A 14,568-nucleotide genomic window follows, 5' to 3' on the forward strand; every position below is an offset into this window, starting at 1 on the left:
ATGATGAAATTCAAGTAAGGTCTGTAATTTAGTTAACAATAGCATATACTCATGTTAATTTCCCATTCCTGCTAATTATATCATGGTCATATAAGATATTAACATTTGTGGAATGGGTTAAAGGACATAAAAGAATAGTACTCTTTGTACTATTTTGTAACTTTTCTGCAAGTCTCAAATGAGTCCAAAATAAAAATTAAAAAAAGAAGCCTGACATTTTTTTAATGTGTATGCTGGGTTTTGAAACTATGAAATGAATCATAAATGGAAAACCATGCTTCCAACTAGAAGTAAGTCAGCATTTTGTTCCAACAACCCATCCAGGTTTTGGTTGTCTTTCTTCTTTGCTGACTCTCCTGATATGTAGGAGCATGGACACCGATCACTTTTTCCTGATATGCACGGTCCCATTTCCTGCTCACCACTATTGTAGCCATATACACAGGCTTTCTGACTTAAAACAATAACAATAAAAAAATGACCATCCAGATACAATTCCCAGCAGATGTGGGGCTTCTGCTTCTCTCTCCTTCCCATTCTACCATGTCTCTCCCAACCCCCAGGTGCACACTGGTACCCAGCCCTCCAAGCAGTTCATCTTCCTCCTTTCAATTTCCTCCAGCCACTCCCCACTTCCAGTCTGGTCAAAGTCAAGGAGGCTCTCAGAGCTATGATACGTCAAACAGCAGTGGGTGTATCAGCACCTGTGACTGGGATCCAACCAGGAAAGCCTTGTGATCTGATTTCTGTCTCCACCCTCCAGCCAGCAGCATGTACAGGCATCTACAGCAGTCTGGATTCTGTATTGTGTCACCTTATAGTAATGGTTGCTCTACCCCTCTTTCAAAAGAGGCAGAAAGGGTGTGGAGGTCCAAAGGACAAGCTTAGCTTGTAGATCAGGACGATTCTGGCAGGGATAAATCATCTCCATTCTTCTGCTGGATGGATGGTAGTATTGTGGATTTTCCACATCCAGCCTCCAGTCTGTCCTAAGCAGTCTGGCTGTGCTCCCTGCTATCTTTCTTTCTTTGAGGAAGGATGTGGGGAAGTACACAAATTCATTAAGGGTGGGGAGAGTGTTGTGATCTAAAAGTTTTTTTTTTTTTTTTTTTTTTTTAACTTCAGTACCTGGGATGGAACCTAGGTATTTGGTCATGCTAGGCAAGTGCTCTACCACTGAGCTGCATCCCCAGCCTCTAGAACCTTTTCTATAATCCCAGCACTTGGTTGGGTGCGGGCATCTATGAGCACATCAGTAAACTTGTGTTGAATGAATGGATGGTGAAAGAGGTGGTTTTATTTAATGTCATTTCCTTAGTTACTTTAATTCCCCAGTCCCAACCTCCCCAAATCAGTTTTTTCAAAGCCACAGCCTTTGGCTTCCCTGTTTGTCAAAGCTTGGGAAGTGAGCCAGGGATGCCCAAGAGAGGCCTTTTAAAAAACTTTTAAACTGGGCATGGTCGCTCACTTCTGTAATCCTAGCCACTCAGGAGGCTGAGGCAGGAAGAATGCAAGTTCAAGGTCAGCCTGGGAAATTTAGCAAGACCTTGTTTCAATCCCCTGTTCAATGCCCCTGGGTTTAATCCCCAGTACCCAAAACAATCCCCACCACCAGCCAACCACAACAAAATATAAGAGACTTTGTATTTTGTCCCTTTAAATTAAGAGGAATGTCCCATTAAAAGCTGGTCAAACAGAGCCAACTCTCCTTTCCTTTTGGCGCCCAGCTCTTTGTCTTTGCTGCCAATACTATTTCTGTTTTGAAGAGCTCAAAATTCACAAGTCTCATTACTCATTCAATCAATATGCAAGTCAATATTTTTTGAGCTTCTTCTGTATACCAGGCCATACAATAGTACATAAGCCAGGGTGAAGTGGAGAGAAGGCTGTGTCTTGCTATTCCCCAGGAGGAAACCGTTTCTTGGATGTCACACCTGCCTTGGCCTGAACTTGACCCCAGGTGTCTAGGAAGGGGATCTTCTCTGCCCTTTCTGATGGAAGCAGCCTACCTCCCTTGCACTTTAGCCATTCTCACCTCAGCCCCAGAAATTCCTGCTGTTTCCTCTGAAACTTTGAAGACTAGTCCTGTGTCTCCTCAGAGAGGCCCCGGAGGTGCTCTTATATTGGGTGGCCTGCTGACTGGGATAATAGCCCAAGCATTCCTACTGTCAAACCTGGATACTGTGTTCATTTTGGACAACTGACAAGTGAAGGTGCAGTTCACGCTGCCTTAACCAACAGATTAGACAAGTAAGACAGATGTGTAAAAATTCCCAAGGAAAAATCCAGAGATAAAGTTGACCTGAAAAGGTCAACTAGGAAGCCAGGAGGCTTCTACCTTGCGGCTTAGTCAACCCCAAGGGTTGCCTTTGTCTTCATGGCTGAAGCTGCCTCACCAGGACCAGGACTGGATTTCAGCACATTGGAAGGTAAAAAAAGGAAAAGAAGAACATCTGGCTTCTATTTTATTTTTATTTTTCAGTGCTGGGGATTAAACCCAGGGGTGCTTTACTACTGAGACCAGCAAGCTACATCCTTAGCCCTTTTGAAATTTTTACTTTGAGACAAGGCCTTGCTAAGTTGCTTAGAGCTTGCTAAACTGCTGAGAGTCTTAACCTCATCAGTGAATTAATCCACTGATGGGAATTAACTGGGTGTAATTTCAGGCAGATAGGGTGTGACTGGAGGAGACAGGTCACTGAGGGTGGGCCTTTGGGGTTTATAGTTTGTATCTGGTAAACTGATCTCTCTTTCTGCTTCCTGGTACCACGTCCTGAGCTGCTTTCCTCCACCACACCCTTCTGCCATGTTGTTCTTATCTTGGGCCCAGAGCACCCAAGTGAGCCATCTATGGACAGAGACCTTTGAAACTGTAAGCCCCAAATAAACTTTACTTCCTCTATGTTGTTTTTGACGGGTCTTTTGGTCACAGTGGCAGAAGAGCTGACGTAAACAGTGTGCATGAGTAAAACTATATGGTGACATTGCTGAGACATTTCAGTTGGGAGTGAAAGCAGCTGTGAATGAGAACTTGAGGGTGGGTCTGATTATAATCTACAGCCTCTGTCCACCAGGAGCCATGATTTCATCTTCCTCATCTTCTTCCTCTTCCTCCTCCATTTCCTCATATGCTTCTCCAATATCCTATTTATTGAGCGCTACACCGCCACTCCAATCCCAAGAGGTAGACTTTATATCTCTACCTCACAACTTAAGAAACTGAAGCTCAGAGCGGTAGTGACTTACTTTATACTGTTGTAAGGATTCAATGAGATAATTCACATCAAAACATCTGGGTTTCCCTTTCTTGGAAAGAAAGCTCAGTTCTTGGCAAACAGAAAGGACTCATAATATAACAATTATAATATCTTTTATTGTTTTAACAGAGAGGAACCAAGACTTAAAGAAGTAAGTGATTAGCCAGTGTTAGCTCCAGAATCTATATAAAGAGGGGCCCAGGGAGGCAATGGGGGTGGGGGTACTGCTCTGGGACTTGTCCTAAAGTTTTGAGGCTTCATTTGATGCTTTGTATAAAAAACACACTGTATTAATTTAGATTGTGCATAACAAAGATACCAAAATTTCCTAATAGAGTTATATGCATACTTCACATAAGATCAGGAACATGTCAACATATCCACTATCCATCGTAATGATTATTATTAATATTTAAGATACCCTAGGGTCTCGTGAAGATGGTGAGTGGCTAATGTCCCTCCATGTTACCCCTTGGTGCCACCACTACAAGGCTCAAGCTTGTCAATGTCAGGGCCAGGATTTGAGACGGTTCTGATTCTAGAGCCCATGTCTTCATGGCTCTGGGAGTAGGGAGAAGTGGTAACTAACAGGTTTGATTGGGTTGAAATCGATGACCCCCTCCTAACCCCCAAATACTTCCACCATGAAAACTCCACATCTACTGACAGTGTCCTTTCCTTTACTCTGCCTCCCTCTAGGGCCACCTTTACTGTTTCAAAACTGAGACAGAGAAACCCAAAATGTGGATTTCTCTTTCTTGGATTTTCCTGAGCAGCAGAGACTATAAGCAAGTTAAGGGCGATGAAGCTGGGCGAGGCCTTATTCTAGAAACCTGTCTCACAATGTTAGGGCACAGCTCATGTCAGCCTGGCAGACTTCCTGGGTGTGACAGTCTCTATCTAATCAGAATTTTCTTCCTCCCCTGGAAGGGCCCATGGTGCTGTCACAGGCTCCTCACTGACAGCAGTAATTCTGTACCTTCCTGGATTTCCCCCAAAGTGGTCCTATTGGTTCTGACAGCTTCAGGATCATTGTGGTTACACAACAAGCAAGTCTGGAATTTTACAAAGGCTTCTCAAATCTGTCTGAAAGCATCAGGATACCAGTAGGTTAAACCCAGTCTCAGATCCTGACCACAGGTAAGAGTGATTCTCAGTTAGCTCTAGGTAAAAAGCAAAGCCTACCCATCCCCGGGAAGATGGCCAACTGGATCCGTTCCCTCACTCACTGACTGATCCAGTCATCTCTGGGTTGCCACATATTAATTGAGCACCTGCTGTGTATCAGATACCAAACTCAGCACTGAAAATGCAAGGGCCTACACAGCCTCGAAGAGAAAAGGCACACTGCCCTCTGTAAAGCATACACGTGTATACAGACAACCACTGTGTTTTCTTTATATTGTCCTCAAATCTTTGAATTTGTTCATTTGCCTATTTTTGTACTTCTCAAACACCCCGAGCACTTACTGTTAGGTGTTGTGTGAGGTACTGGGGTCTGAGGCTGGAAAAGCATGTGTCTGCCCCCTGCCTCTACTATCTAGGCAGCCTGGGCACAGACACGCAGATAATTACTGTATTCTGTCTCACTTCAGGCCCAGAACTACAGAGTCTGCGGAGTCTGCACAGAGCCTCTGAAACAGTGAGTGGAAATAAACGTTTCTTTCTCTAAGTTGTCCTCAGTCACAGTGACACAAAGCAGACTAAAATACTGAGTAAAGCAGATCACCTCCCACCCCCTGCCCCACAATGTGGGTGGACTCCATTTGGCCTGTGGAAAGGCCTGAATTGACTAAAATTTGATTAATGAAGAATTCTCTCTGTAGACTGTTTTCGGGCTGGGGCATTCTTCTTCTGCCTTTGGGATCAGTCTCAGACTAGGATTTACTCCATCAGCAATTCTGGGTCCCCAAGTGCTGACTGAAGATTTTGGACCTGTCAGCCTCCATAATCCTATGAGTTAATTCCTTATAGTAAAGCGCCCTCTCTCTCTCTCTCTCTCTCTCTCTCTCTCTCTCACACACACACACACACACACACACTCACAGATACCTCTACTGGTTCTAGTTCTGCTTTTCTGGAGAACCCAGCCTAATACACCAAGCAATGATGGGCGTCCAGTGGGAGCCACTAAAAGGCCTGTGTATTGAACAGAAATGCACTTCATGCCTGGGAGCCTGGGCTGGGGCAATGAGGACTGAGCAAGGCGAAAGGGTCTGAGCGGGCTCCTGTCCTCCCTCTGTTCCCTTTTTTCCTTCCCTCTCTCTCTCCCTTCCCCTCCCCTCCCCCCTTCCCTTCACCTGTTTCCCCTCCCCTCCTTCCTTCCCTTCCCCTTTCTCCTCCTTGCCCTTTCTCTTTTCTGCCTTCACTTCCTACTACTGCCTCTCATTGTCCTTCGGCCCTTTCCTCTCCCTTAAAACACCTGTCACCAGGTAAGAGTCGGATCAACATATTTCACACTGAGAATCAGTAAGAATTACAGTGTTACTACCCTCACCCCTAATTCACAGTCTGGTGCTCCCCTCCACTTCCCAAAGGAAACAAACCCTTAGCTAAAGAGCCAGTGCTCCATGGGAGGAAGTACAGGCCTGAACCAAGAGGTGGGAGGCACCGGGGAGAGGAGGGAATCCTGGCTCAGAGCATTGGACCCTCCTAGATCCAGCGTGTGTGGGTCTTAAACACCCTTACCAGGACTTTGACACCAATTCTGGTTTCAGCCAGCTGGGAGAAGCCAGCCTTGGATCTGCCCAGGCCAGGGCTGGGAATGGGTCCCTGAGATGACTCTGTTGGTTTGCCTCCTGGTCGTAGGCAGACTCAGTTTACTCAGAGCAGCAAGACTCTCCATGTGTCCACAAAACCCACCCAGTAAGCAGCCACACGTTCTTCTCACCACTTCTCCCCGCCAAAAGGCTGGCTGAGAAAACGCGCGTGACCATGCGAGGGCGCTGCTACTCCACAATTTGTCAGCAAGACCTGAATTCAGCAAGCCGGGATGTACCCAGTGCCTTTGTTTTGAGGGTTAACCAAGGGATACCTCTGGTGAAAAAGGCAGCACACACCCTGTATTAATGCAGAAAAGCAGAAGTGGGAAAACATTTTATACGTTTGGAAAATGCCTGGATGTGAAATAATTCTGAAAAATCTAATAGGGCAGTGATTTTCAGTGTGCAACCTAGAATAACCCTGAATGACCATGCAGCTGAACAGAACCGGGACCGGAGCCCCAGTTCCACACTCACTAGCTGTGTGACTTGACTCAGAGACTGAGTCTGGACATCATCTGCTTCATAAGGCAAGTGGCCCATCACTTAAGTCCTGGCACCGAAGTGCTGAGAGCCAGTGGTGGGGAAAGGAGGAGCTAATATCATTAATTACTGTTTACAGAATCTTTAAAAAGACCAAAAACGTATCAGCTCATTGCCAAGCAAATGCAAGGTGGTCTGTGTTGCGAAGCTGTGAGAAAGGATGCAAAACTAGGGGTATGTGTGTGTGTGGGCTACATTTTAAAAAATTAATTACTATTTTAATTGTACATATTATAAGGTATATGTGATAATTCTCTTTCTATTTATATATTTTTATTAGTGCATTATAATTATACATAGTAGTTTTTTTTTGGGGGGGGTAACATTCTCATTCATGCACACAATGTAATATAAATTGGTCCATTTCATTCCCCAGTACCTTCCCCATAGTGGGATACATTTTGGAGAGTGAAATGGGATAGGTCACACTATACCAAGAAAGTGCCACTAGAAAACTAACTTGGCTTCTTCCTCTTTTTATGTAAAATTACTGTGTTGGTGCTGCTCTCATAGGCTCACCCGGCCAGGAATCAACTTCTGTCCCTGTCACCCTCAAACTCACTGCACGTAGCAAATTTCACTCTTACCTCCTTTTGCTTATTCAGATTGCCATACTCCCCAGATCAGAGGAGCAGGGCAAGGACCAAAATGTAATGCTGAGTCTGGGCACAGGAGAGGAAAGGAACCATTACCCGTCAGCAAATTATAATAAGGGCCTGTGGGCTCCAGAGTTATATTAACAACTTGGTATATGTGGAAATTATATGCACTTGAGTTGAATTTTAGGAAAACATATGAAAGAAATGTTATTTTCTTTTTTTGAAAAGGTGATGTAGGTAAGAAGCATTCCATAATTATTTATTATGCAGCACTATTTCAAGGGTTGGGCTCTGTTGATGTGTTTTAACTTTTGAAGAAAAGAAATTCAAATGGAGGGCTAAGGTAGTTTCAGGAACGGCAGCTTCTGGGTTTTGTAGTGACAGGTGTGGAAGAAAAGCTGATTAATCCTATTCAATAAAAACAGGCTGGATTTGTATAGTATTCACAGAGTACTAAGCACTTTAATATAAATCCTTTCACTGATATTCCCAACTACCCTGTGAAATATGAGGACAAAGAGTATCATTACTGTCATTTAATAAAAGGCTTTGTTGAGATATATTTCGAATACTAAACATTCACCCACACAGAGTGCAATTCAATGGTTTTAAGCATGTTCACAGATATTTGTAACCATCATCACAGTTGATTTTCAAACGTTTTTATCACTTTAGAAAGAAATCCCCTACCTTTTAGTTACCACCCCCTTTATCATTCTCATTTCCTAGGTAACCACTAATCTACTTTCTGTCTTTACAAATTTACTTAGCTGGACATTTCATATAAATGGAACCATGTAATATGTAGTCTTTTGTAACTGGTTTCTTTCACTTAGCATGTTTTCAAGGTTTATTTATGGCATGGTATGTTCAGAACTTCATTCTCTTTTATAGCTATTATTCCATTGTATGGACATTTTTGTTTATCCATTCATCTGCTGGTATGCACTGGGTTGTTTTCTCCCTTTGTTAATTTGAATAATACTGTTAAGAATATTCACATGCAAGTTTTTGTGTGGAAATGTGCTTTCATTTTTCTCAGGCCCATATTTAGGAGTGGAATTGCTGGGTCATAGGGTAACTTAATGTTTAAGTGTTTGAGGAACTGCCAGACTGTTTTCCAAATTGGCCACATTTTACATTCCCATCAGGAGTGTAGGAGGGCTTTGATTTCTCCACATTCTTGCCAATACTTGTTTCAGCTGACTTTACAATTTTAACCGTTCTATTGGGCGTGATTTTGATTTGTATATCCCTGATGACTAATGATATCAAAGATCTTTTCATGTGGTTATTGGCCACACATATATCTTTTTGAAGAGATGTCTCTTCAGAACCTTTGCCCATTTTCAAATTTTGCCTCTTTCAATTTTTAAGTTGGATGAATTCTTTATATATTCTAGATATAAGTCCCTTATCAGATATAATTTGCATATATTTCCTCTTGTTCAGTTTGGTTGTCTTTTCACATTCTGGATAGTGTTCTTGAAGCACAGGTTTTCTGTCTTAATGAAGTCCATTTTTTTCTTTGCTTGTGTTTTTGGTGTCACATGTAAGCATCCAATAGCAAATCCCTAGTCCTGAAGATTTAACCAGTATGTTTTCTTTTAAGAGTTTATATTTTAGCTCTTACATAAAGGGTTTTGATCTATTTTAAGTTACTTTTTTTTCTACAGTGTAAGGGAAGGGTCCAACTTAATTCTTTCGCAGAGGGTGTCCAGATATGCCAGAAGCATTTGTTGAGCAGGGTGACCATTCTCTTCCCCACTGAAGCCTTAGTACCTTTGTTGAAAAACAGTTGCCTTTAGACAAGCTGATTTACCTTCAGTCACTCAATTCTATTTATTCATCTATATGTCTATCCTTACGCCTATACCATAGACTTGATTACTGTTGCTTTTGCAGTTTTAAAATTGGGATATGCAATTTCCTTAATTTTTTTCAATATTGTTTTGGCTATTTTTGTGCCCCTTATACTTGTATATGAATCTTAGGATTAATGTTTCAATATCTATAAAGAAGCTAGCTGGATTTCTAATAGGGATTGCATTGAATCTGTTTATCAAGTTGGGAAGTTATTACCATCTTAATAATATTAAGTCATCTCCTGCATGAACATGAGAGGTTTTTTCAATTACTTGGATTTTTAATTTTGTTATTCTCAGGGAATAAATGCATTCTTTATTAGGTTGGTTTATAAGTATTTTATTCTTTCTGAAACTATTGTAAATGAAATTGCTTTCCTAATATCATTTTGGATTATTCATAGTATATGTATAGAAATGCAGTTAATTTATTTATATATTGATTCTGACCCTTTTAAAACTTTGCTGAACTCACTTATTCGTTTTAATAATTTTTAATGGATTTCGTAGGATTTTTCCATATGAAGATGACATCATCTGCAAAGAGAGATGGCTTTTACTTCTTTCTTCTGAACTGAACACCTGCTATTTAGCTCAAATCTCTAAGGAATCTACCAATCTCTCAGATGCCTCTTTACCACAATCTCCACTGTTTTTGAGGGCACCCTTAGCCTCAAACTGTACTCTGTGTTACAAATGGAGTCAGTTCTTTGGGGAGAGATTTGGATATGTTTCTTCTTTAGTTTGCTTCTAACCCTGTGCAAAATCTCTGAGCTATTATTAATCTGGGGATGCAAGCAGGGTAAATGGCCCATTTCTGAGTGACATCTTAATTTTAGTTGCTAAGTTCAGATGGAGGAGAGGTAGCAGATTTCAATCTTTATGGCTTGCTAGGACAGAGGGGTTGAGGGCCCAGTATTCTTATTGGTGCCGTGGTTTCAAAGTAGAGCCTCAGTCCCGTTCAAGGGGACTGAGAAAAGGAAGAGGGCCCCCACCAAACGATCCCCCTTGACTAGGCCTGTGTCTCAGCAACATATCGGTGGGGCACAGGGCACAGGATGAGCACTGCTGATATTCTGCCCTTCTGGGAAGATAAACTTTCATTTGGGATCAGTGGGAGAGGTAGCCTCATGTCCTCAGCTTCCCAGGCTGGAGTGAGATTTCTGCCTCACCAAGTGGGGAGGAAGGGGTGGGTCTGGCTTCAAGTACCACAGATTCTTACTCATCTTACCAAGTGTTAGTAGATTTTCTTGAATAATTGTTCCATTTCCTGTATACTTTTACAGTCATTCCCAGAGACTTTAAATGTTTATTTGTTAGAAATAATTTTCATCAATTTCACTTAGAAGTGGATCCACAGATGCAGTGTTATTATGGTTATTTGTTAGATAAGGGCAGTGTGCATCTGTTTGGGAGACTGGAGGTGGTACCGGGGAAAGAAAGATCACTGGAGGTGGTACCTGGGATCAGAAGAGTACAAAGGCCTAATCATAGACTATCGGGGTGGTCAGGGAGTACCCTGATACAGAGACTATCTGTGGCAGATGTAGTCACTATCTCTACTCTTGCTCAGGGTCCTTCAGTTTCTTCTTGAACACCCCCAAGGAAAGGGAACTCATTACTTTCAGTTTAAACTGTTATCCTCATTAATGACCTGACCACATAAAATTACAACAGGTTGTGCCTGGCTACGTGAGCTGGATGCACAAACAAAAAGGTAAACAGAGGAAATAAGTGAATTTTCAGAATCTTAAACAACTTTATGTCACCAGAAGGTCATGCGCTTGCTGTAGAAAGGCAACAACACACTGTTTTTGGATACCAGGTGCCCTAGAGACTGCTCTAATTTTAGAATCAACATCGTGCTTTATTAAAGAGGTCCAGGACTCATGGGTCTGGAATGCAAACATCTTTCACCCTCAGGCCATGCGCGCTCATGTTCTGTTGTTGATTCTATTCCAATCATTTTTGATATTGAGGGAGTGAGGACCAGACTACAGAATTGGCATGTGCCTGAGGAATTTGCCAGGAATTAATGTTTTGAATGCCAGTCTCTGAAACAGCATTGGTGATGGTCCCTTTCTGGTAGGTTAAACTTGTTTTCATAATGGCATTGTGCAGCCATCCTCTTGGCTCTCCAGATCCTTCCCTTCCCCTTCTCTGCCAGCTCTTTGCCCTGGGATGCTGACCCCTGCTGATCAGATCACCTGGGACCCCTCAGTAGCATCTTGCAGTTGACTTTCAGCTAATGGATAGAGCAACAGATCGGAGAGTGAGATGAGACAGAGAGAAACATTCTTCCCTGCTCGGGAACCTGGTCTTTGGCTGAGGATGGGGTCTTGTCTCCTTTATCCTAAATTCAATAGTACTTTTTCGTGTCCTTGTCCTTCTGGGCTTAGAGCACGGCTGACAGCTAGTTTCCGGCCCACTTCTTCTTTGTACCCTTGACATTGGTACCTCTGAAACAGACCTTCATTAAAACCTCTTCATTTGAATCCAGTGGCAATGAATTTTATTCCCTACCAGACTGTTGGTTACCACCTTGCCCTGGTAACAGTGTTCCTCTGTCTCCCCCAATCATTACCAAGCCTACACAGAAAGCAATCCCCATGTTTCTATCCTAGCATTAACTCTAGGGGATCTCATGAGTCCCCTGTAAACAAAATAGATGACTTTGTTCACATCCTGCCTTGGAATTTTAAGCCTCTCTTGGATCCATGAATCAGTGTTTATTCCACAAGCTTCTTCCAGAAACGGAAAAGCTAACATTTCTACAAAGCTAGACTGTTGCTCGGAATCCTGAACTTTTCCGGCATCAATGTGAAATGTGCAGTCATTGCATTCTTATGGGATAGAGGGAAACTTCAAATATAGTACATAATATCCTAGTTAATTTTGGGGTGTTGTCCTCTGCATTCTTTCACAAAAGTCTTAGCTAATCAATTAGTTTCCTTGTCTGTGAGCATAACTTAGAAATTACTTTTAAAGAGGAAGGTGGAATAGGTATTTGTCAATTAAACTATAAAAAAAGTGTTTAAGGAAAGGAAAAAATAAACTACCTTCGTAGGTCTATATATCATGCAAGCTCCTTCTCTGTATTCATAACTAAGTGACTAAACTCTGTTTATAAATAGAAGGGGCTTCCCAACACCTAGAGACCCATCATTGTGTTTAGGCATCATGTCACAAGCCAGCCCAGGCAGGATTTCACCAAGTGGTTCACTGGCATACTTGTTTGAATCTTTTATTTATTTATAGTGCCAGTAACATATTTGTCACCTAAATGTCCTCTAAAAGCCCGATGACCCCTGTTATCTTGTGCTACAAGTGGCCCAGCTCTAAGCTACAAATGAATGTTTTTAGCAGGGAGGGAGACAGGAACATTTTAATGTGCCAGCCACTAGGAAGGGGCAGTGAAGGATGCCTAAGGAGCAGTGAAGGATATTTCTTGATACAAGTATGTCTACAGAGCAGCCATGGCGGCACCAAGGACACCTGCGAATTCACCATGGAAGCTGTCGGGACAGCTTAGAGGCATCAAAGAGGAAAATTCCGAGTTATTTCTGGAGTGGGTGATTGATGTTTCAAATAGAAGATGACATTTTGATGGGATCCAAACATGCTGTGATAGCAAGTTAATGAGGATAATGATGATGATAATGATATTTACATTATACCTTTCTTCCAAAGAACACTTCATTTCTTTTATCTCATTTGCGTTGAAAATGTCCCTTTGGAGTTGGGAGGGGAAGGTGTTATTAAACTATTCTTCAGGAGAGTAAATAGAAGAGAATTCATTGTCTGGTTTGGGGGTTCCATTTTGGTGGTCAGAAGAGAGGTTTAAATTAAACTTGGAGAAATTCAACTTAAGAGAAATACTAGCCTTTCTCTGTTCCCAATCATATAATACTGCCACATAAAGCTCCAGTAGTATCTCTCCATGTCCCCGAAGACCTCAGGGGATCCTCATGGACTGACAGATTCAGTCCAAATAGCCTAACTCAGCAGGTAGGGCCCTGGAAATTCCAACCTACATTGTCTCACCATACTCTAGGATTTATGCCATGCTTTAGCCAAACAGAACCACTTGCTTGTGCCCACTGTCTGCTCTGAGCATCACCCCATTCCCCTTTCATCAAGCTCATCTCACTTGCTGTAGCTGTTTAGTGTCTGTCTTCCTTGCTACATGTAAACTCTAGGAAAGCAGGGACCATCACCATTCCATCCCCAGGACATAGCCCAACGTAACTGGCACATAGTAAGTCCTCAACATACACTTGCATCTGCAGTTCACACTGGGCTTCCCCACCTTTGCTCATACTCTTCCCTCAGCCCAGATCTCCTGGACTTCCCTCAGCCCAGATCTCCTTGACGTGTTGGAGCCCGAGCTGTCCTTCCAAGCCCAGATCACACCCTGATCTTCTATCGGGTGTCCCCAACTTGGGAATCAGCACAACATTGTCCTTTGACAGTTCTTACCTTACCTGCTGTGTGTCAATCATTAATGCATATATGTGCTCATTCTTCCCTGTCCCTCCCAAATGGTCAGCTCTCAGAAGACAGGGACTGAGCTCCAGAGCCTAGCAGGACATGGGCATTTGTTAATATGGGCTCACTTGTCTAACACTGTAGTTGCCAGTGTTCTCCTTTCAGTAAAGTCCCCATTTCCAGAACCTGCAGCTTGTCATGAGTGAGTATTTCCCTCATTTTTTTTTTCAAAAGGTTGAGAGGAAGATCAGTTGGGGAACCACTGTCCACTCTTCCTTTAAAGAGGACCATCCTTTCCCCTCTGCAAGGAGCACTATGTTCTGGCACTTAGAAGGAGGCTTCCATTTCCTATTGGACCCAGAGCATGTTTGCAGGGGTGGCATTTTTCAGTTTGATTGCCAGTGCCAAAGCCAAACTAAATAATGGAGAATTCAATCAGTGCAACAGCCTCAACTGATAAGGTGTGATTAAATCAATGACTGCTTCAAGGAATTTTAGAACTGTTCTGTGCATCTGGTGAACATTCCCACTTGCCATTCAGTTATGATAACAGTACACCAAATTGAACTAACACTGGGGTCACGTGAAAGCTTATAAGCAGCACATTTTTTGATAGCCTGAAGACCCGTGGCTGATGGCAATGGGAGCACAGTGACCATCTGTGATATAACATGCTGTGAAATTTAGAAAGAGATGCTTCAATGACTATATTATGAAATATTTGGGGCTGTTCAAATTGATGATGTGGATCTATGTTTATTGAGATGAGATGCCCACAATACTTTGCTAAATGAGGAAAACAAATTATAGAATATCATGATTATGGAAAATAATTCCATATTTTATCTTTATTCAAACATATGTGGATATTCTCTGAAGTCTTAATAGTAGCTATTATACATTTTGGGTAATTTTTCCTTCACTTTTATTTTTGTAGTTTTTGCATTGCTTGGATTTTATTTTTTATAGTATACCAGGTATTATTTTTACCAAACAAACAAACAGAAAAGAAAAAAACCCCACAAAACCCACCTCTTTCAGCTTACAAAAATTT

The sequence above is a fragment of the Ictidomys tridecemlineatus genome, chromosome 11 (assembly GCF_052094955.1).
Source record: "Ictidomys tridecemlineatus isolate mIctTri1 chromosome 11, mIctTri1.hap1, whole genome shotgun sequence".
NCBI classification, from domain to species: domain Eukaryota; kingdom Metazoa; phylum Chordata; class Mammalia; order Rodentia; family Sciuridae; genus Ictidomys; species Ictidomys tridecemlineatus.